The sequence below is a fragment of the Anomaloglossus baeobatrachus genome, unplaced genomic scaffold, assembly GCF_048569485.1.
Source record: "Anomaloglossus baeobatrachus isolate aAnoBae1 unplaced genomic scaffold, aAnoBae1.hap1 Scaffold_213, whole genome shotgun sequence".
Taxonomy (NCBI): domain Eukaryota; kingdom Metazoa; phylum Chordata; class Amphibia; order Anura; family Aromobatidae; genus Anomaloglossus; species Anomaloglossus baeobatrachus.
The window spans coordinates 317,690-336,911 of record NW_027441983.1 but is presented as its reverse complement, the minus strand read 5'-3'; the positions used below and the strand labels follow the sequence as shown (position 1 = coordinate 336,911).

General features: G+C 47.2%; 11 non-coding genes and 3 pseudogenes across 11 annotated transcripts; all 14 read right to left on the bottom strand.

The window, feature by feature from the left end:
* Window positions 1-328: 328 nt before the first annotated feature.
* LOC142261325 (U2 spliceosomal RNA) lies at window positions 329-521 on the bottom strand. Its single transcript, XR_012729057.1, has one exon. It is a non-coding gene; the product is annotated as a U2 spliceosomal RNA (small nuclear RNA).
* Window positions 522-1,201: 680 nt separating this feature from the next.
* Window positions 1,202-1,346, bottom strand: LOC142261362 (U2 spliceosomal RNA; annotated as a pseudogene).
* A 1,387-nt stretch (window positions 1,347-2,733) lies between these two features.
* Window positions 2,734-2,931, bottom strand: LOC142261346 (U2 spliceosomal RNA). The gene has a single exon (XR_012729076.1). It is a non-coding gene; the product is annotated as a U2 spliceosomal RNA (small nuclear RNA).
* A 677-nt stretch (window positions 2,932-3,608) lies between these two features.
* Window positions 3,609-3,753, bottom strand: LOC142261361 (U2 spliceosomal RNA; annotated as a pseudogene).
* A 1,387-nt stretch (window positions 3,754-5,140) lies between these two features.
* On the bottom strand, window positions 5,141-5,331 carry LOC142261211 (U2 spliceosomal RNA). Its single transcript, XR_012728957.1, has one exon. It is a non-coding gene; the product is annotated as a U2 spliceosomal RNA (small nuclear RNA).
* A 1,387-nt stretch (window positions 5,332-6,718) lies between these two features.
* On the bottom strand, window positions 6,719-6,909 carry LOC142261210 (U2 spliceosomal RNA). Its single transcript, XR_012728956.1, has one exon. It is a non-coding gene; the product is annotated as a U2 spliceosomal RNA (small nuclear RNA).
* Window positions 6,910-8,296: 1,387 nt separating this feature from the next.
* On the bottom strand, window positions 8,297-8,487 carry LOC142261208 (U2 spliceosomal RNA). Its single transcript, XR_012728955.1, has one exon. It is a non-coding gene; the product is annotated as a U2 spliceosomal RNA (small nuclear RNA).
* Window positions 8,488-9,874: 1,387 nt separating this feature from the next.
* Window positions 9,875-10,065, bottom strand: LOC142261207 (U2 spliceosomal RNA). The gene has a single exon (XR_012728954.1). It is a non-coding gene; the product is annotated as a U2 spliceosomal RNA (small nuclear RNA).
* Window positions 10,066-11,452: 1,387 nt separating this feature from the next.
* LOC142261206 (U2 spliceosomal RNA) lies at window positions 11,453-11,643 on the bottom strand. Its single transcript, XR_012728953.1, has one exon. It is a non-coding gene; the product is annotated as a U2 spliceosomal RNA (small nuclear RNA).
* A 1,387-nt stretch (window positions 11,644-13,030) lies between these two features.
* Window positions 13,031-13,228, bottom strand: LOC142261332 (U2 spliceosomal RNA). The gene has a single exon (XR_012729063.1). It is a non-coding gene; the product is annotated as a U2 spliceosomal RNA (small nuclear RNA).
* A 718-nt stretch (window positions 13,229-13,946) lies between these two features.
* LOC142261352 (U2 spliceosomal RNA) lies at window positions 13,947-14,097 on the bottom strand (annotated as a pseudogene).
* A 1,387-nt stretch (window positions 14,098-15,484) lies between these two features.
* On the bottom strand, window positions 15,485-15,675 carry LOC142261204 (U2 spliceosomal RNA). Its single transcript, XR_012728951.1, has one exon. It is a non-coding gene; the product is annotated as a U2 spliceosomal RNA (small nuclear RNA).
* A 1,387-nt stretch (window positions 15,676-17,062) lies between these two features.
* On the bottom strand, window positions 17,063-17,253 carry LOC142261203 (U2 spliceosomal RNA). Its single transcript, XR_012728950.1, has one exon. It is a non-coding gene; the product is annotated as a U2 spliceosomal RNA (small nuclear RNA).
* A 1,387-nt stretch (window positions 17,254-18,640) lies between these two features.
* LOC142261202 (U2 spliceosomal RNA) lies at window positions 18,641-18,831 on the bottom strand. The gene has a single exon (XR_012728949.1). It is a non-coding gene; the product is annotated as a U2 spliceosomal RNA (small nuclear RNA).
* Window positions 18,832-19,222: the final 391 nt, after the last annotated feature.

Genomic DNA, 19,222 nt, shown 5'->3' with positions numbered 1-19,222 from the left:
GTTATCACACCTGTGGTCACTGCAGCAGCAGGTGAATCCACTTTGTCCAAAAGGGATCTATTCCATTCAATTGCAAATGATCTAGATAAGACAGAGAACTGCAGCACGGGGACATAGCCGAGTTGGTCAGGTTGAGTGGTGATGAGTTTGCTATTTGGATGAATAAAGAAAGTCAAAAGTGTGAAAGATAAAAAACAAAAGGAGGAAGTGTGAAAAGTGAATGGGCCAAATTGAGGTGCATATGAAGACGTATGCTTTCTTCCAATTCATTAAATCGGGCTAATATGAATCAGGTGAATTGAGTTCTGCTTTTGGAAACTGGGTTAAGAAGGGGTGCACCGTTCCTGGAGGTACTGCAATACCAGGTCAATGCGTGGAGTGGACAGAGCAAGCTCTTTTTCCATCTCCCTGTTCTAAAAATCCATTTAATATATGGTCCCCAGATAGGGGACGTATCAGATATTAAACTGATAAGAACAGATTTTTGATTTAATGAAGCTTTCCAAAGCACCACAAAAAATGCATGACCGAAGTCACACCAAAAACAGTGCAAAGGCTAGGATTCGTGTGGACCCCACCGTGAGGAGAGGGTCCCCAAAAATCAACCCCGTCCCTCCGAGCCAGAAGGCCACAGCAAGGGTCAGGGATCTTCGGTGCTCCCCCAAGCCGAAGCCTGGTTGAGCCTTGTCGTTGCTCCCAGCGTCCACCCAGGCATCTTACCCAAGTGGAGTAGAGAGCTACTAGTTGTTAGTTTCGCAGCCGAAACTGCCCGGACCGTCAACCGGTGTTGGTTTCTCAGCCCAAGGCTAACCGGATCTCCAACCGGGTGTTGGTTTCTCAGCCGAAGCTGACCCAGACCTCCAACCGGGTGTTGGTTTCTCAGCCGAAGCTGACCCGGACCTCCAACCGGGTGTTAGTTTCTCAGCCCAAAGCTGACCAGACCTCCGACCGGGATTATAAAAATTTCCCTTCCTAGCCAGAAGGCCGGGATAGGGTAATATGCTCAAAAAGTATGAAAAGGCAAGGTACGGTGTGCTACAGAGCCCAAGGCTTGCCGGGGTCCCAAGCCAGCAAGCTCAGACTCACTCCAGGGTCGTCAGTCCTGGGGCACGTTGTACCATAGCCCCCACCCTTACTCAGTCTAATAGCCTCGATCCTGGTAGGGCCATGTTTTCCTCTAGATGAATATACTATCCACCCAGAGTACTAGCAAGCGTAACCTTCCAGTGTGCATTGTATCATTGTACTAAGGTGGCCTGGAGCTTAAACCACCTCTTCGAACAACACTACACTTGATCTTAGCCAAAATACTACACTTGATCTTAGCCAAAAGGCCGAGAAGCGATAACCAGAATTGGTTTGGGCCTCGAGTGGCACCCTGGCCTATGCCGGACACATCTTAGGGAGAGAGAGCGAGAGGGAGACAAACCCACGCCTACACAAGACATTTTGTCACCCAAGCCAACCCTTGAAAAGGCTGCTTTGCAGAGCCAAAACAAGAAGAATGGTGCGTTTTGCAGCCGCCGCCCACTGCAATGAATCTGAATAACTCCTCCTTTAGGGCGCAAGCAACTCCCCTCCCCCTTGCAGTCTTTCCAATTCACGATACAAAAAGACGGACAGGACAGGTTGCCTGACTTTCCGTCACTGCCACCCTTTGCCATCCTTACCCGTAGAAAGCCCTTTCATCATCCCCAAACCCTAATCTTTTCCCTTTCCTTCCCAGCCCCCAAACCCTGCCCTCTGTACCTTTCTCACCACCCGTTTCCCTTCTCCTGTCATCCCCCTACCACCCGGGAAAAAAAGAGATTGCCCCCTCCTTCCACTAGCCCACCCTCCCACCCAAAGAACAACTTCTTCTGCGCAGCTTGTTTTCTAGGCAGCAGCGCTATTGTGATGTCATCGGGGGGCATTGTGACAAGCCGCCAGTGTTCCGTCTCTTCATGTTGTGCACAGTTCAAACGGAAAATACATCAACAGGCAGACTACAGAAAAGCTTACTATCAAAGGTTAGAGGGGGGCTTTCTCAGAGGGCTTTTTACAGTTTTTCTATTCCCAATTAGCCGTTTAAGTGTACTTATTGAAAGTAGTAATTCTTTCATAGGCCGCCCTTTCTTAGTATTTGACGTTCCTTATATTGCGGTATGAGGCTTCGCAGTAGGTTGCAAACATTCATCACCCATGACTGTCCCCAATTGAGCTCAGAAGCTCAATGTCTATCATGACCTCTCTTTTAGAATGTCCAAGAGCAAGCAAACTATTCCTCCAGGAGAGGGCGCCAACAGACTACTAAAGAGATCATCATTACTCAAAGAAAACCCCAAAAACCAATGCATGATAGGAATAAACAGGTAACTTTCTTTGGAGTGGAAGCGGAGAGATCGCACCAGATGCCAATTCTAGATGTTATCACACCTGTGGTCACTGCAGCAGCAGGTGAATCCACTTTGTCCAAAAGGGATCTATTCCATTCAATTGCAAATGATCTAGATAAGACAGAGAACTGCAGCACGGGGACATAGCCGAGTTGGTCAGGTTGAGTGGTGATGAGTTTGCTATTTGGATGAATAAAGAAAGTCAAAAGTGTGAAAGATAAAAAACAAAAGGAGGAAGTGTGAAAAGTGAATGGGCCAAATTGAGGTGCATATGAAGACGTATGCTTTCTTCCAATTCATTAAATCGGGCTAATATGAATCAGGTGAATTGAGTTCTGCTTTTGGAAACTGGGTTAAGAAGGGGTGCACCGTTTCTGGAGGTACTGCAATACCAGGTCAATGCGTGGAGTGGACAGAGCAAGCTCTTTTTCCATCTCCCTGTTCTAAAAATCCATTTAATATATGGTCCCCAGATAGGGGACGTATCAGATATTAAACTGATAAGAACAGATTTTTTTGATTTAATGAAGCTTTCCAAAGCACCGCAAAAATGCATGACCGAAGTCACACCAAAAACAGTGCAAAGGCTAGGATTCGTGTGGACCCCTCCGTGAGAAGAGGATCCCCAAAAATCAACCCCGTCCCTCCGAGCCAGAAGGCCACAGCGAGGGTCAGGGATCTTCGGTGCTCCCCCAAGCCGAAGCCTGGTTGAGCCTTGTTGTTGCTCCCAGCGTCCACCGAGGCATCTTACCCAAGTGGAGTAGGGAGCTACTAGTCGTTGGTTTCGCAGCCGAGACTGCCCGGACCGTCAACCGGTGTTGGTTTCTCAGCCCAAGGCTAACCGGATCTCCAACCGGGTGTTGGTTTCTCAGCCGAAGCTGACCCAGACCTCCAACCGGGTGTTGGTTTCTCAGCCGAAGCTGACCCGGACCTCCAACCGGGTGTTAGTTTCTCAGCCCAAAGCTGACCAGACCTCCGACCGGGATTATAAAAATTTCCCTTCCTAGCCAGAAGGCCGGGATAGGGTAATATGCTCAAAAAGTATGAAAAGGCAAGGTACGGTGTGCTACAGAGCCCAAGGCTTGCCGGGGTCCCAAGCCAGCAAGCTCAGACTCACTCCAGGGTCGTCAGTCCTGGGGCACGTTGTACCATAGCCCCCCACCCTTACTCAGTCTAATAGCCTCGATCCTGGTAGGGCCATGTTTTCCTCTAGATGAATATACTATCCACCCAGAGTACTAGCAAGCGTAACCTTCCAGTGTGCATTGTATCATTGTACTAAGGTGGCCTGGAGCTTAAACCACCTCTTCGAACAACACTACACTTGATCTTAGCCAAAATACTACACTTGATCTTAGCCAAAAGGCCGAGAAGCGATAACCAGAATTGGTTTGGGCCTCGAGTGGCACCCTGGCCTATGCCGGACACATCTTAGGGAGAGAGAGCGAGAGGGAGACAAACCCACGCCTACACAAGACATTTTGTCACCCAAGCCAACCCTTGAAAAGGCTGCTTTGCAGAGCCAAAACAAGAAGAATGGTGCGTTTTGCAGCCGCCGCCCACTGCAATGAATCTGAATAACTCCTCCTTTAGGGCGCAAGCAACTCCCCTCCCCCTTGCAGTCTTTCCAATTCACGATACAAAAAGACGGACAGGACAGGTTGCCTGACTTTCCGTCACTGCCACCCTTTGCCATCCTTACCCGTAGAAAGCCCTTTCATCATCCCCAAACCCTAATCTTTTCCCTTTCCTTCCCAGCCCCCAAACCCTGCCCTCTGTACCTTTCTCACCACCCGCTTCCCTTCTCCTGTCATCCCCCTACCACCCGGGAAAAAAAGAGATTGCCCCCTCCTTCCACTAGCCCACCCTCCCACCCAAAGAACAACTTCTTCTGCGCAGCTTGTTTTCTAGGCAGCAGCGCTATTGTGATGTCATCGGGGGGCATTGTGACAAGCCGCCAGTGTTCCGTCTCTTCATGTTGTGCACAGTTCAAACGGAAAATACATCAACAGGCAGACTACAGAAAAGCTTACTATCAAAGGTTAGAGGGGGGCTTTCTCAGAGGGCTTTTTACAGTTTTTCTATTCCCAATTAGCCGTTTAAGTGTACTTATTGAAAGTAGTAATTCTTTCATAGGCCGCCCTTTCTTAGTATTTGACGTTCCTTATATTGCGGTATGAGGCTTCGCAGTAGGTTGCAAACATTCATCACCCATGACTGTCCCCAATTGAGCTCAGAAGCTCAATGTCTATCATGACCTCTCTTTTAGAATGTCCAAGAGCAAGCAAACTATTCCTCCAGGAGAGGGCGCCAACAGACTACTAAAGAGATCATCATTACTCAAAGAAAACCCCAAAAACCAATGCATGATAGGAATAAACAGGTAACTTTCTTTGGAGTGGAAGCGGAGAGATCGCACCAGATGCCAATTCTAGATGTTATCACACCTGTGGTCACTGCAGCAGCAGGTGAATCCACTTTGTCCAAAAGGGATCTATTCCATTCAATTGCAAATGATCTAGATAAGACAGAGAACTGCAGCACGGGGACATAGCCGAGTTGGTCAGGTTGAGTGGTGATGAGTTTGCTATTTGGATGAATAAAGAAAGTCAAAAGTGTGAAAGATAAAAAACAAAAGGAGGAAGTGTGAAAAGTGAATGGGCCAAATTGAGGTGCATATGAAGACGTATGCTTTCTTCCAATTCATTAAATCGGGCTAATATGAATCAGGTGAATTGAGTTCTGCTTTTGGAAACTGGGTTAAGAAGGGGTGCACCGTTCCTGGAGGTACTGCAATACCAGGTCAATGCGTGGAGTGGACAGAGCAAGCTCTTTTTCCATCTCCCTGTTCTAAAAATCCATTTAATATATGGTCCCCAGATAGGGGACGTATCAGATATTAAACTGATAAGAACAGATACTACACTTGATCTTAGCCAAAAGGCCGAGAAGCGATAACCAGAATTGGTTTGGGCCTCGAGTGGCACCCTGGCCTATGCCGGACACATCTTAGGGAGAGAGAGCGAGAGGGAGACAAACCCACGCCTACACAAGACATTTTGTCACCCAAGCCAACCCTTGAAAAGGCTGCTTTGCAGAGCCAAAACAAGAAGAATGGTGCGTTTTGCAGCCGCCGCCCACTGCAATGAATCTGAATAACTCCTCCTTTAGGGCGCAAGCAACTCCCCTCCCCCTTGCAGTCTTTCCAATTCACGATACAAAAAGACGGACAGGACAGGTTGCCTGACTTTCCGTCACTGCCACCCTTTGCCATCCTTACCCGTAGAAAGCCCTTTCATCATCCCCAAACCCTAATCTTTTCCCTTTCCTTCCCAGCCCCCAAACCCTGCCCTCTGTACCTTTCTCACCACCCGCTTCCCTTCTCCTGTCATCCCCCTACCACCCGGGAAAAAAAGAGATTGCCCCCTCCTTCCACTAGCCCACCCTCCCACCCAAAGAACAACTTCTTCTGCGCAGCTTGTTTTCTAGGCAGCAGCGCTATTGTGATGTCATCGGGGGGCATTGTGACAAGCCGCCAGTGTTCCGTCTCTTCATGTTGTGCACAGTTCAAACGGAAAATACATCAACAGGCAGACTACAGAAAAGCTTACTATCAAAGGTTAGAGGGGGGCTTTCTCAGAGGGCTTTTTACAGTTTTTCTATTCCCAATTAGCCGTTTAAGTGTACTTATTGAAAGTAGTAATTCTTTCATAGGCCGCCCTTTCTTAGTATTTGACGTTCCTTATATTGCGGTATGAGGCTTCGCAGTAGGTTGCAAACATTCATCACCCATGACTGTCCCCAATTGAGCTCAGAAGCTCAATGTCTATCATGACCTCTCTTTTAGAATGTCCAAGAGCAAGCAAACTATTCCTCCAGGAGAGGGCGCCAACAGACTACTAAAGAGATCATCATTACTCAAAGAAAACCCCAAAAACCAATGCATGATAGGAATAAACAGGTAACTTTCTTTGGAGTGGAAGCGGAGAGATCGCACCAGATGCCAATTCTAGATGTTATCACACCTGTGGTCACTGCAGCAGCAGGTGAATCCACTTTGTCCAAAAGGGATCTATTCCATTCAATTGCAAATGATCTAGATAAGACAGAGAACTGCAGCACGGGGACATAGCCGAGTTGGTCAGGTTGAGTGGTGATGAGTTTGCTATTTGGATGAATAAAGAAAGTCAAAAGTGTGAAAGATAAAAAACAAAAGGAGGAAGTGTGAAAAGTGAATGGGCCAAATTGAGGTGCATATGAAGACGTATGCTTTCTTCCAATTCATTAAATCGGGCTAATATGAATCAGGTGAATTGAGTTCTGCTTTTGGAAACTGGGTTAAGAAGGGGTGCACCGTTCCTGGAGGTACTGCAATACCAGGTCAATGCGTGGAGTGGACAGAGCAAGCTCTTTTTCCATCTCCCTGTTCTAAAAATCCATTTAATATATGGTCCCCAGATAGGGGACGTATCAGATATTAAACTGATAAGAACAGATACTACACTTGATCTTAGCCAAAAGGCCGAGAAGCGATAACCAGAATTGGTTTGGGCCTCGAGTGGCACCCTGGCCTATGCCGGACACATCTTAGGGAGAGAGAGCGAGAGGGAGACAAACCCACGCCTACACAAGACATTTTGTCACCCAAGCCAACCCTTGAAAAGGCTGCTTTGCAGAGCCAAAACAAGAAGAATGGTGCGTTTTGCAGCCGCCGCCCACTGCAATGAATCTGAATAACTCCTCCTTTAGGGCGCAAGCAACTCCCCTCCCCCTTGCAGTCTTTCCAATTCACGATACAAAAAGACGGACAGGACAGGTTGCCTGACTTTCCGTCACTGCCACCCTTTGCCATCCTTACCCGTAGAAAGCCCTTTCATCATCCCCAAACCCTAATCTTTTCCCTTTCCTTCCCAGCCCCCAAACCCTGCCCTCTGTACCTTTCTCACCACCCGCTTCCCTTCTCCTGTCATCCCCCTACCACCCGGGAAAAAAAGAGATTGCCCCCTCCTTCCACTAGCCCACCCTCCCACCCAAAGAACAACTTCTTCTGCGCAGCTTGTTTTCTAGGCAGCAGCGCTATTGTGATGTCATCGGGGGGCATTGTGACAAGCCGCCAGTGTTCCGTCTCTTCATGTTGTGCACAGTTCAAACGGAAAATACATCAACAGGCAGACTACAGAAAAGCTTACTATCAAAGGTTAGAGGGGGGCTTTCTCAGAGGGCTTTTTACAGTTTTTCTATTCCCAATTAGCCGTTTAAGTGTACTTATTGAAAGTAGTAATTCTTTCATAGGCCGCCCTTTCTTAGTATTTGACGTTCCTTATATTGCGGTATGAGGCTTCGCAGTAGGTTGCAAACATTCATCACCCATGACTGTCCCCAATTGAGCTCAGAAGCTCAATGTCTATCATGACCTCTCTTTTAGAATGTCCAAGAGCAAGCAAACTATTCCTCCAGGAGAGGGCGCCAACAGACTACTAAAGAGATCATCATTACTCAAAGAAAACCCCAAAAACCAATGCATGATAGGAATAAACAGGTAACTTTCTTTGGAGTGGAAGCGGAGAGATCGCACCAGATGCCAATTCTAGATGTTATCACACCTGTGGTCACTGCAGCAGCAGGTGAATCCACTTTGTCCAAAAGGGATCTATTCCATTCAATTGCAAATGATCTAGATAAGACAGAGAACTGCAGCACGGGGACATAGCCGAGTTGGTCAGGTTGAGTGGTGATGAGTTTGCTATTTGGATGAATAAAGAAAGTCAAAAGTGTGAAAGATAAAAAACAAAAGGAGGAAGTGTGAAAAGTGAATGGGCCAAATTGAGGTGCATATGAAGACGTATGCTTTCTTCCAATTCATTAAATCGGGCTAATATGAATCAGGTGAATTGAGTTCTGCTTTTGGAAACTGGGTTAAGAAGGGGTGCACCGTTCCTGGAGGTACTGCAATACCAGGTCAATGCGTGGAGTGGACAGAGCAAGCTCTTTTTCCATCTCCCTGTTCTAAAAATCCATTTAATATATGGTCCCCAGATAGGGGACGTATCAGATATTAAACTGATAAGAACAGATACTACACTTGATCTTAGCCAAAAGGCCGAGAAGCGATAACCAGAATTGGTTTGGGCCTCGAGTGGCACCCTGGCCTATGCCGGACACATCTTAGGGAGAGAGAGCGAGAGGGAGACAAACCCACGCCTACACAAGACATTTTGTCACCCAAGCCAACCCTTGAAAAGGCTGCTTTGCAGAGCCAAAACAAGAAGAATGGTGCGTTTTGCAGCCGCCGCCCACTGCAATGAATCTGAATAACTCCTCCTTTAGGGCGCAAGCAACTCCCCTCCCCCTTGCAGTCTTTCCAATTCACGATACAAAAAGACGGACAGGACAGGTTGCCTGACTTTCCGTCACTGCCACCCTTTGCCATCCTTACCCGTAGAAAGCCCTTTCATCATCCCCAAACCCTAATCTTTTCCCTTTCCTTCCCAGCCCCCAAACCCTGCCCTCTGTACCTTTCTCACCACCCGCTTCCCTTCTCCTGTCATCCCCCTACCACCCGGGAAAAAAAGAGATTGCCCCCTCCTTCCACTAGCCCACCCTCCCACCCAAAGAACAACTTCTTCTGCGCAGCTTGTTTTCTAGGCAGCAGCGCTATTGTGATGTCATCGGGGGGCATTGTGACAAGCCGCCAGTGTTCCGTCTCTTCATGTTGTGCACAGTTCAAACGGAAAATACATCAACAGGCAGACTACAGAAAAGCTTACTATCAAAGGTTAGAGGGGGGCTTTCTCAGAGGGCTTTTTACAGTTTTTCTATTCCCAATTAGCCGTTTAAGTGTACTTATTGAAAGTAGTAATTCTTTCATAGGCCGCCCTTTCTTAGTATTTGACGTTCCTTATATTGCGGTATGAGGCTTCGCAGTAGGTTGCAAACATTCATCACCCATGACTGTCCCCAATTGAGCTCAGAAGCTCAATGTCTATCATGACCTCTCTTTTAGAATGTCCAAGAGCAAGCAAACTATTCCTCCAGGAGAGGGCGCCAACAGACTACTAAAGAGATCATCATTACTCAAAGAAAACCCCAAAAACCAATGCATGATAGGAATAAACAGGTAACTTTCTTTGGAGTGGAAGCGGAGAGATCGCACCAGATGCCAATTCTAGATGTTATCACACCTGTGGTCACTGCAGCAGCAGGTGAATCCACTTTGTCCAAAAGGGATCTATTCCATTCAATTGCAAATGATCTAGATAAGACAGAGAACTGCAGCACGGGGACATAGCCGAGTTGGTCAGGTTGAGTGGTGATGAGTTTGCTATTTGGATGAATAAAGAAAGTCAAAAGTGTGAAAGATAAAAAACAAAAGGAGGAAGTGTGAAAAGTGAATGGGCCAAATTGAGGTGCATATGAAGACGTATGCTTTCTTCCAATTCATTAAATCGGGCTAATATGAATCAGGTGAATTGAGTTCTGCTTTTGGAAACTGGGTTAAGAAGGGGTGCACCGTTCCTGGAGGTACTGCAATACCAGGTCAATGCGTGGAGTGGACAGAGCAAGCTCTTTTTCCATCTCCCTGTTCTAAAAATCCATTTAATATATGGTCCCCAGATAGGGGACGTATCAGATATTAAACTGATAAGAACAGATACTACACTTGATCTTAGCCAAAAGGCCGAGAAGCGATAACCAGAATTGGTTTGGGCCTCGAGTGGCACCCTGGCCTATGCCGGACACATCTTAGGGAGAGAGAGCGAGAGGGAGACAAACCCACGCCTACACAAGACATTTTGTCACCCAAGCCAACCCTTGAAAAGGCTGCTTTGCAGAGCCAAAACAAGAAGAATGGTGCGTTTTGCAGCCGCCGCCCACTGCAATGAATCTGAATAACTCCTCCTTTAGGGCGCAAGCAACTCCCCTCCCCCTTGCAGTCTTTCCAATTCACGATACAAAAAGACGGACAGGACAGGTTGCCTGACTTTCCGTCACTGCCACCCTTTGCCATCCTTACCCGTAGAAAGCCCTTTCATCATCCCCAAACCCTAATCTTTTCCCTTTCCTTCCCAGCCCCCAAACCCTGCCCTCTGTACCTTTCTCACCACCCGCTTCCCTTCTCCTGTCATCCCCCTACCACCCGGGAAAAAAAGAGATTGCCCCCTCCTTCCACTAGCCCACCCTCCCACCCAAAGAACAACTTCTTCTGCGCAGCTTGTTTTCTAGGCAGCAGCGCTATTGTGATGTCATCGGGGGGCATTGTGACAAGCCGCCAGTGTTCCGTCTCTTCATGTTGTGCACAGTTCAAACGGAAAATACATCAACAGGCAGACTACAGAAAAGCTTACTATCAAAGGTTAGAGGGGGGCTTTCTCAGAGGGCTTTTTACAGTTTTTCTATTCCCAATTAGCCGTTTAAGTGTACTTATTGAAAGTAGTAATTCTTTCATAGGCCGCCCTTTCTTAGTATTTGACGTTCCTTATATTGCGGTATGAGGCTTCGCAGTAGGTTGCAAACATTCATCACCCATGACTGTCCCCAATTGAGCTCAGAAGCTCAATGTCTATCATGACCTCTCTTTTAGAATGTCCAAGAGCAAGCAAACTATTCCTCCAGGAGAGGGCGCCAACAGACTACTAAAGAGATCATCATTACTCAAAGAAAACCCCAAAAACCAATGCATGATAGGAATAAACAGGTAACTTTCTTTGGAGTGGAAGCGGAGAGATCGCACCAGATGCCAATTCTAGATGTTATCACACCTGTGGTCACTGCAGCAGCAGGTGAATCCACTTTGTCCAAAAGGGATCTATTCCATTCAATTGCAAATGATCTAGATAAGACAGAGAACTGCAGCACGGGGACATAGCCGAGTTGGTCAGGTTGAGTGGTGATGAGTTTGCTATTTGGATGAATAAAGAAAGTCAAAAGTGTGAAAGATAAAAAACAAAAGGAGGAAGTGTGAAAAGTGAATGGGCCAAATTGAGGTGCATATGAAGACGTATGCTTTCTTCCAATTCATTAAATCGGGCTAATATGAATCAGGTGAATTGAGTTCTGCTTTTGGAAACTGGGTTAAGAAGGGGTGCACCGTTCCTGGAGGTACTGCAATACCAGGTCAATGCGTGGAGTGGACAGAGCAAGCTCTTTTTCCATCTCCCTGTTCTAAAAATCCATTTAATATATGGTCCCCAGATAGGGGACGTATCAGATATTAAACTGATAAGAACAGATACTACACTTGATCTTAGCCAAAAGGCCGAGAAGCGATAACCAGAATTGGTTTGGGCCTCGAGTGGCACCCTGGCCTATGCCGGACACATCTTAGGGAGAGAGAGCGAGAGGGAGACAAACCCACGCCTACACAAGACATTTTGTCACCCAAGCCAACCCTTGAAAAGGCTGCTTTGCAGAGCCAAAACAAGAAGAATGGTGCGTTTTGCAGCCGCCGCCCACTGCAATGAATCTGAATAACTCCTCCTTTAGGGCGCAAGCAACTCCCCTCCCCCTTGCAGTCTTTCCAATTCACGATACAAAAAGACGGACAGGACAGGTTGCCTGACTTTCCGTCACTGCCACCCTTTGCCATCCTTACCCGTAGAAAGCCCTTTCATCATCCCCAAACCCTAATCTTTTCCCTTTCCTTCCCAGCCCCCAAACCCTGCCCTCTGTACCTTTCTCACCACCCGTTTCCCTTCTCCTGTCATCCCCCTACCACCCGGGAAAAAAAGAGATTGCCCCCTCCTTCCACTAGCCCACCCTCCCACCCAAAGAACAACTTCTTCTGCGCAGCTTGTTTTCTAGGCAGCAGCGCTATTGTGATGTCATCGGGGGGCATTGTGACAAGCCGCCAGTGTTCCGTCTCTTCATGTTGTGCACAGTTCAAACGGAAAATACATCAACAGGCAGACTACAGAAAAGCTTACTATCAAAGGTTAGAGGGGGGCTTTCTCAGAGGGCTTTTTACAGTTTTTCTATTCCCAATTAGCCGTTTAAGTGTACTTATTGAAAGTAGTAATTCTTTCATAGGCCGCCCTTTCTTAGTATTTGACGTTCCTTATATTGCGGTATGAGGCTTCGCAGTAGGTTGCAAACATTCATCACCCATGACTGTCCCCAATTGAGCTCAGAAGCTCAATGTCTATCATGACCTCTCTTTTAGAATGTCCAAGAGCAAGCAAACTATTCCTCCAGGAGAGGGCGCCAACAGACTACTAAAGAGATCATCATTACTCAAAGAAAACCCCAAAAACCAATGCATGATAGGAATAAACAGGTAACTTTCTTTGGAGTGGAAGCGGAGAGATCGCACCAGATGCCAATTCTAGATGTTATCACACCTGTGGTCACTGCAGCAGCAGGTGAATCCACTTTGTCCAAAAGGGATCTATTCCATTCAATTGCAAATGATCTAGATAAGACAGAGAACTGCAGCACGGGGACATAGCCGAGTTGGTCAGGTTGAGTGGTGATGAGTTTGCTATTTGGATGAATAAAGAAAGTCAAAAGTGTGAAAGATAAAAAACAAAAGGAGGAAGTGTGAAAAGTGAATGGGCCAAATTGAGGTGCATATGAAGACGTATGCTTTCTTCCAATTCATTAAATCGGGCTAATATGAATCAGGTGAATTGAGTTCTGCTTTTGGAAACTGGGTTAAGAAGGGGTGCACCGTTCCTGGAGGTACTGCAATACCAGGTCAATGCGTGGAGTGGACAGAGCAAGCTCTTTTTCCATCTCCCTGTTCTAAAAATCCATTTAATATATGGTCCCCAGATAGGGGACGTATCAGATATTAAACTGATAAGAACAGATTTTTTTGATTTAATGAAGCTTTCCAAAGCACCGCAAAAATGCATGACCGAAGTCACACCAAAAACAGTGCAAAGGCTAGGATTCGTGTGGACCCCTCCGTGAGAAGAGGATCCCCAAAAATCAACCCCGTCCCTCCGAGCCAGAAGGCCACAGCGAGGGTCAGGGATCTTCGGTGCTCCCCCAAGCCGAAGCCTGGTTGAGCCTTGTTGTTGCTCCCAGCGTCCACCGAGGCATCTTACCCAAGTGGAGTAGGGAGCTACTAGTCGTTGGTTTCGCAGCCGAGACTGCCCGGACCGTCAACCGGTGTTGGTTTCTCAGCCCAAGGCTGACCGGACCTCCAACCGGGTGTTGGTTTCTCAGCCCAAGGCTGACCGGACCTCCAACCGGGTGTTGGTTTCTCAGCCCAAGGCTAACCGGACCTCCAACCGGGTGTTGGTTTCTCAGCCAAAGCTGACCCGGACCTCCAACCGGGTGTTGGTTTCTCAGCCCAAAGCTGACCGGACCTCCGACCGGGATTATAAAAATTTCCCTTCTTAGCCAGAAGGCCAGGATAGGGCAATATGCTTGGAAAGTATGAATAGGCAAGGCACGGCGTGCGACAGAGTCTGAGGCTTACCAGGGTCCCAACCTAGCAAGTTCAGACTCCCTCCAGGGTGTCCATTCCTGGGGCACATTGCACCATAACCCCCACACTTACTCAGTCTAATAGCCTCAATCCTGGTAGGGCCATGGTTTCCTCTAGATGGATATACTATCCTCCCAAAGTACTAACAAGTGCAACCTTCCAGTGTGCATTGCATCATTGTACTAAGGTGGCCGGAGCCTTAAACCACCTTTTCGAACGATACTACACTTGATCTTAGCCAAAGAACAGATACTACACTTGATCTTAGCCAAAAGGCCGAGAAGCGATAACCAGAATTGGTTTGGGCCTCGAGTGGCACCCTGGCCTATGCCGGACACATCTTAGGGAGAGAGAGCGAGAGGGAGACAAACCCACGCCTACACAAGACATTTTGTCACCCAAGCCAACCCTTGAAAAGGCTGCTTTGCAGAGCCAAAACAAGAAGAATGGTGCGTTTTGCAGCCGCCGCCCACTGCAATGAATCTGAATAACTCCTCCTTTAGGGCGCAAGCAACTCCCCTCCCCCTTGCAGTCTTTCCAATTCACGATACAAAAAGACGGACAGGACAGGTTGCCTGACTTTCCGTCACTGCCACCCTTTGCCATCCTTACCCGTAGAAAGCCCTTTCATCATCCCCAAACCCTAATCTTTTCCCTTTCCTTCCCAGCCCCCAAACCCTGCCCTCTGTACCTTTCTCACCACCCGCTTCCCTTCTCCTGTCATCCCCCTACCACCCGGGAAAAAAAGAGATTGCCCCCTCCTTCCACTAGCCCACCCTCCCACCCAAAGAACAACTTCTTCTGCGCAGCTTGTTTTCTAGGCAGCAGCGCTATTGTGATGTCATCGGGGGGCATTGTGACAAGCCGCCAGTGTTCCGTCTCTTCATGTTGTGCACAGTTCAAACGGAAAATACATCAACAGGCAGACTACAGAAAAGCTTACTATCAAAGGTTAGAGGGGGGCTTTCTCAGAGGGCTTTTTACAGTTTTTCTATTCCCAATTAGCCGTTTAAGTGTACTTATTGAAAGTAGTAATTCTTTCATAGGCCGCCCTTTCTTAGTATTTGACGTTCCTTATATTGCGGTATGAGGCTTCGCAGTAGGTTGCAAACATTCATCACCCATGACTGTCCCCAATTGAGCTCAGAAGCTCAATGTCTATCATGACCTCTCTTTTAGAATGTCCAAGAGCAAGCAAACTATTCCTCCAGGAGAGGGCGCCAACAGACTACTAAAGAGATCATCATTACTCAAAGAAAACCCCAAAAACCAATGCATGATAGGAATAAACAGGTAACTTTCTTTGGAGTGGAAGCGGAGAGATCGCACCAGATGCCAATTCTAGATGTTATCACACCTGTGGTCACTGCAGCAGCAGGTGAATCCACTTTGTCCAAAAGGGATCTATTCCATTCAATTGCAAATGATCTAGATAAGACAGAGAACTGCAGCACGGGGACATAGCCGAGTTGGTCAGGTTGAGTGGTGATGAGTTTGCTATTTGGATGAATAAAGAAAGTCAAAAGTGTGAAAGATAAAAAACAAAAGGAGGAAGTGTGAAAAGTGAATGGGCCAAATTGAGGTGCATATGAAGACGTATGCTTTCTTCCAATTCATTAAATCGGGCTAATATGAATCAGGTGAATTGAGTTCTGCTTTTGGAAACTGGGTTAAGAAGGGGTGCACCGTTCCTGGAGGTACTGCAATACCAGGTCAATGCGTGGAGTGGACAGAGCAAGCTCTTTTTCCATCTCCCTGTTCTAAAAATCCATTTAATATATGGTCCCCAGATAGGGGACGTATCAGATATTAAACTGATAAGAACAGATACTACACTTGATCTTAGCCAAAAGGCCGAGAAGCGATAACCAGAATTGGTTTGGGCCTCGAGTGGCACCCTGGCCTATGCCGGACACATCTTAGGGAGAGAGAGCGAGAGGGAGACAAACCCACGCCTACACAAGACATTTTGTCACCCAAGCCAACCCTTGAAAAGGCTGCTTTGCAGAGCCAAAACAAGAAGAATGGTGCGTTTTGCAGCCGCCGCCCACTGCAATGAATCTGAATAACTCCTCCTTTAGGGCGCAAGCAACTCCCCTCCCCCTTGCAGTCTTTCCAATTCACGATACAAAAAGACGGACAGGACAGGTTGCCTGACTTTCCGTCACTGCCACCCTTTGCCATCCTTACCCGTAGAAAGCCCTTTCATCATCCCCAAACCCTAATCTTTTCCCTTTCCTTCCCAGCCCCCAAACCCTGCCCTCTGTACCTTTCTCACCACCCGCTTCCCTTCTCCTGTCATCCCCCTACCACCCGGGAAAAAAAGAGATTGCCCCCTCCTTCCACTAGCCCACCCTCCCACCCAAAGAACAACTTCTTCTGCGCAGCTTGTTTTCTAGGCAGCAGCGCTATTGTGATGTCATCGGGGGGCATTGTGACAAGCCGCCAGTGTTCCGTCTCTTCATGTTGTGCACAGTTCAAACGGAAAATACATCAACAGGCAGACTACAGAAAAGCTTACTATCAAAGGTTAGAGGGGGGCTTTCTCAGAGGGCTTTTTACAGTTTTTCTATTCCCAATTAGCCGTTTAAGTGTACTTATTGAAAGTAGTAATTCTTTCATAGGCCGCCCTTTCTTAGTATTTGACGTTCCTTATATTGCGGTATGAGGCTTCGCAGTAGGTTGCAAACATTCATCACCCATGACTGTCCCCAATTGAGCTCAGAAGCTCAATGTCTATCATGACCTCTCTTTTAGAATGTCCAAGAGCAAGCAAACTATTCCTCCAGGAGAGGGCGCCAACAGACTACTAAAGAGATCATCATTACTCAAAGAAAACCCCAAAAACCAATGCATGATAGGAATAAACAGGTAACTTTCTTTGGAGTGGAAGCGGAGAGATCGCACCAGATGCCAATTCTAGATGTTATCACACCTGTGGTCACTGCAGCAGCAGGTGAATCCACTTTGTCCAAAAGGGATCTATTCCATTCAATTGCAAATGATCTAGATAAGACAGAGAACTGCAGCACGGGGACATAGCCGAGTTGGTCAGGTTGAGTGGTGATGAGTTTGCTATTTGGATGAATAAAGAAAGTCAAAAGTGTGAAAGATAAAAAACAAAAGGAGGAAGTGTGAAAAGTGAATGGGCCAAATTGAGGTGCATATGAAGACGTATGCTTTCTTCCAATTCATTAAATCGGGCTAATATGAATCAGGTGAATTGAGTTCTGCTTTTGGAAACTGGGTTAAGAAGGGGTGCACCGTTCCTGGAGGTACTGCAATACCAGGTCAATGCGTGGAGTGGACAGAGCAAGCTCTTTTTCCATCTCCCTGTTCTAAAAATCCATTTAATATATGGTCCCCAGATAGGGGACGTATCAGATATTAAACTGATAAGAACAGATACTACACTTGATCTTAGCCAAAAGGCCGAGAAGCGATAACCAGAATTGGTTTGGGCCTCGAGTGGCACCCTGGCCTATGCCGGACACATCTTAGGGAGAGAGAGCGAGAGGGAGACAAACCCACGCCTACACAAGACATTTTGTCACCCAAGCCAACCCTTGAAAAGGCTGCTTTGCAGAGCCAAAACAAGAAGAATGGTGCGTTTTGCAGCCGCCGCCCACTGCAATGAATCTGAATAACTCCTCCTTTAGGGCGCAAGCAACTCCCCTCCCCCTTGCAGTCTTTCCAATTCACGATACAAAAAGACGGACAGGACAGGTTGCCTGACTTTCCGTCACTGCCACCCTTTGCCATCCTTACCCGTAGAAAGCCCTTTCATCATCCCCAAACCCTAATCTTTTCCCTTTCCTTCCCAGCCCCCAAACCCTGCCCTCTGTACCTTTCTCACCACCCGCTTCCCTTCTCCTGTCATCCCCCTACCACCCGGGAAAAAAAGAGATTGCCCCCTCCTTCCACTAGCCCACCCTCCCACCCAAAGAACAACTTCTTCTGCGCAGCTTGTTTTCTAGGCAGCAGCGCTATTGTGATGTCATCGGGGGGCATTGTGACAAGCCGCCAGTGTTCCGTCTCTTCATGTTGTGCACAGTTCAAACGGAAAATACATCAACAGGCAGACTACAGAAAAGCTTACTATCAAAGGTTAGAGGGGGGCTTTCTCAGAGGGCTTTTTACAGTTTTTCTATTCCCAATTAGCCGTTTAAGTGTACTTATTGAAAGTAGTAATTCTTTCATAGGCCGCCCTTTCTTAGTATTTGACGTTCCTTATATTGCGGTATGAGGCTTCGCAGTAGGTTGCAAACATTCATCACCCATGACTGTCCCCAATTGAGCTCAGAAGCTCAATGTCTATCATGACCTCTCTTTTAGAATGTCCAAGAGCAAGCAAACTATTCCTCCAGGAGAGGGCGCCAACAGACTACTAAAGAGATCATCATTACTCAAAGAAAACCCCAAAAACCAATGCATGATAGGAATAAACAGGTAACTTTCTTTGGAGTGGAAGCGGAGAGATCGCACCAGATGCCAATTCTAGATGTTATCACACCTGTGGTCACTGCAGCAGCAGGTGAATCCACTTTGTCCAAAAGGGATCTATTCCATTCAATTGCAAATGATCTAGATAAGACAGAGAACTGCAGCACGGGGACATAGCCGAGTTGGTCAGGTTGAGTGGTGATGAGTTTGCTATTTGGATGAATAAAGAAAGTCAAAAGTGTGAAAGATAAAAAACAAAAGGAGGAAGTGTGAAAAGTGAATGGGCCAAATTGAGGTGCATATGAAGACGTATGCTTTCTTCCAATTCATTAAATCGGGCTAATATGAATCAGGTGAATTGAGTTCTGCTTTTGGAAACTGGGTTAAGAAGGGGTGCACCGTTCCTGGAGGTACTGCAATACCAGGTCAATGCGTGGAGTGGACAGAGCAAGCTCTTTTTCCATCTCCCTGTTCTAAAAATCCATTTAATATATGGTCCCCAGATAGGGGACGTATCAGATATTAAACTGATAAGAACAGATACTACACTTGATCTTAGCCAAAAGGCCGAGAAGCGATAACCAGAATTGGTTTGGGCCTCGAGTGGCACCCTGGCCTATGCCGGACACATCTTAGGGAGAGAGAGCGAGAGGGAGACAAACCCACGCCTACACAAGACATTTTGTCACCCAAGCCAACCCTTGAAAAGGCTGCTTTGCAGAGCCAAAACAAGAAGAATGGTGCGTTTTGCAGCCGCCGCCCACTGCAATGAATCTGAATAACTCCTCCTTTAGGGCGCAAGCAACTCCCCTCCCCCTTGCAGTCTTTCCAATTCACGATACAAAAAGACGGACAGGACAGGTTGCCTGACTTTCCGTCACTGCCACCCTTTGCCATCCTTACCCGTAGAAAGCCCTTTCATCATCCCCAAACCCTAATCTTTTCCCTTTCCTTCCCAGCCCCCAAACCC